General features: G+C 39.8%; 1 pseudogene; it reads left to right on the plus strand.

The window, feature by feature from the left end:
- The first annotated feature begins 1926 nt into the window (after window positions 1-1926).
- On the plus strand, window positions 1927-2872 carry LOC122472318 (annotated as a pseudogene).
- The last annotated feature ends 334 nt before the right edge of the window (window positions 2873-3206 follow it).

Here is a 3206-nt window from a genome sequence, read left to right on the forward strand (position 1 = left end):
TTGAAGAAGATGTACAGGTAACATGCATTTGGGTATTGGAAATGGAACAGGGATGTGTTGATGGCTGATCAGTTGAAAAGTAAGCACTCAAAGTTAACCTTGGTCAGGCTTTGAACTTATTGGGAACAGGGCAACAAAGGAATGGCAGGAAGAGGAAATACACTCAGCCACTGTATAAGTCCTACGAGTGACCCAAAGATCCAATTCTAACACATCCGACCAATGCTAGAACTGATGGATAACATCCAATGTTCAAACAGGCAGAGTATTTTTATAAACCAAACCTGAGTGTTTGGGCAAAGTCAAGGTACAGTGAAAGGTGTGGGTACTAGAGTATTGGGAAGTGTCTCAGGATGAATGTCAAAGGATAAATCTAAATATGTGCATGACTGAATGCTCTATTCCCTTCTTTAAGAAGCCTTCTTAAAATGGACAGAGGAAAGTTATTTAGGAAGAATCTCTTCTTGTGGTAATTCGAGAATAATTTAGAAGTCCTGCCAAGCTCTCAGAGTTCTAGGATCATGGGCTCCTGAAATTCTGTCCCTACTTTACTTCTTTTCTGCCTTGTCTGAGTGAGTGATCTATGCCATGGACACTGGCAAGGTACTCCTTTATATGACCTCTTCCTTATTTGCCTGGAGGTCTGGCCGTTCATGGAGCGCACATCCATCCCAGAAAGTGATTTCTTTCTGGGGCCACAAGTTCACCTTCTCTCTCCTTTGGCATCTCTCAAGTCTGGCTGCTTTTTTGTTCTGAGTAACATTGCCCTCAGTAACTTTAAGGTCTTTAACCCTTGAACATTTCAATGTGATTCCAAATCCCAAACCTTTCAGGTGGGAGATGGAAAAAGGAGAGTATCTATCTTTAGTGATTTCAAAATAACTTTATTATACTCCTTTCAGTAAGGAACAGGAGCAGTAGTGGCAAAAATAACTTTAACTCTGATAGGGGATAATTCTGCATGACGATATTATTTGTTTCAGGCCACAATTGTAATCTCAAATAATGATGACAGTACATTAAGAAATAGTGTACAGGTTTTTAAAATGTACTTAACATATGTTATCACATTTAATTCTCCTAACAACTCTAACAGAGGTATGTTGTTATCCTAATTTTCAGCAAGGAAACAGAAGACAAAGACAGTTATGTAACATGCCACAATGTGGAGCTGGGATTTGATTTTAGTCTGACACAGGACCCTACATCCTTAGTCATTGCACTATTATCTACTCATATTCTAAACTCTTAACTATTAAGAAATGCCCACGTTTTACTAAATATGCCTTTCTACTTCTCAATCCTGATCTTCCAGTTAAATGGCCTTCCTTTCCATGACTTCCTAGAGAAATCATACTTATCCTTAAAGTTTTCTTCCTTTATCTTAAATTAGATGACATTAATGACTTCTCTCTTAATCAAACTTAAAGTTCCCATTTCAGTTACTCATATTCTGATTTAATTGCTTGTCTTTATTTTGTATTCTTCTTTCAACTATGACATTTTTTTAAATGTTTATTTATTTTTGAGAGAGACAGAGACAGAATGCGAGTGGGTTAGGGCAGAGAGAGAGGGAGGCACAGAATCCGAAGCAGGCTCCAGGCTCCAAGCTGTCAGCACAGAGCCTGACGCGGGGCTTGAACTCACAAGCTGTGAGATCATGACCTGAGCCAAAGGTGGATGCTCAACCAACTGAGCCACCCAGGTGCCCCTCAACTATGACATTTTAAAATGTAGGCATCAAATCTTATTCTTTATGTTCCATGTGACTGACACAAAACTTGGCCCATGATGGAAGTTAAGACATATTTTCTGAATGTTTATGATATTACAAGAGAAGCAAAGCAATATGAAAATTGGTTGGAGGAAAATAGAAACTTCATTGCCATGCTTTTCATAATCATATTTAGGGGCCATCCTTTTTAAATGGCCTTGGGGAACCACACCACCATCACAGAGTTTATCCTGCTTGAACTACCTGCTGACCCCCACATTCAGACTCTGCTCTTTGTGCTTTTCTTGGTGATTTATCTCCTGACCCTAATAGGGAATCTGACAATGATGCTGGTGACCAAGGCTGATTCTTACCTCCACAGCCTCATGTACTTCTTCCTAAGTTTCCTCTCTTTCTTAGACCTCTGTTTCCCTTGTCACTGTGCCCAAGATGTTGGAAAACCTCCTTTCTAAGAAGAAAACCATCTCCTTTCTAAGAAGAAAACCATCTCAGAAGAGGGCTGCCTGGCTCAGGTCTTCTTTGTATCTATCATGGCAGGGGCTGAAGTCTGCCTACTCTCAGAGATGGCTTATGACCACTATGTTGCCATCTGCCACCCACTGCTCAATGGCCAGGTGATGAGTAAACAGTGGTATTTGCAGCTAGTGTAGGGTTCATGGAACCTGGGCATTCTGGACACACTCATTAATGTCCCTTTGGCAATGAAAATGGACTTCTGTGATAACCATACTAGCCCACACTACAGCTGTGAGCTGCCCTCTCTCTTCCTTCTCTCTTACTCAGATGTTTCTACAAACCTCTTTGTCATATTCTGCTCTTTCCTCCCATATGGCCTTGTAACTTCCTTGTCAATCTTCATCTCTTATGCCCACATTATCTCCACCATCCTGAGCATCACCTCCACCTCTGGCAGAAGCAAAGCTTTTTCCACCTGCTCCTCCACCTTACCACAACGATCTTGTTCTATGGCTCAGGTCTTCTTCATTATTTCATTCCAACTTCAGAATCCACCCCCGACTCTGGATCTGATCTCTGCAATATGGTGTGATCACTCCCATGCTGAATCCTCTCATCTGCAGACCAAAAAATAAGGAGGTGAAGGATGCTCTGCAGAGAACACTGGGGAAGTATTTATAATGTTTCCAGTGGCAGAATAAAGAGAGAGGATTATGGGTAATTATAATAAAAATATGTGGCAAAACATCGAGTGAGTTGACATTAAGGGGTACTTCCTGACAGTTCATGATGTCCAGTTTGGAAAAATTAATCAGAAAGGATTAAGAAAAAAAACAAAGACCTATTATATGGTGGATCATTTAGGTCAGTCCTACTTGAAAGCAAAAAAAAAATAATTGATTAAATATTCATGTAACACTATAAAATTTTGCTTAGAACATGTTCATCGATATTTCTCATTTATTTTCATATATATTAAGATGAGTGATGTAAATTAACTATCATCATTTGTAGT

The sequence above is a fragment of the Prionailurus bengalensis genome, chromosome B4 (assembly GCF_016509475.1).
Source record: "Prionailurus bengalensis isolate Pbe53 chromosome B4, Fcat_Pben_1.1_paternal_pri, whole genome shotgun sequence".
Lineage (NCBI taxonomy): Eukaryota > Metazoa > Chordata > Mammalia > Carnivora > Felidae > Prionailurus > Prionailurus bengalensis.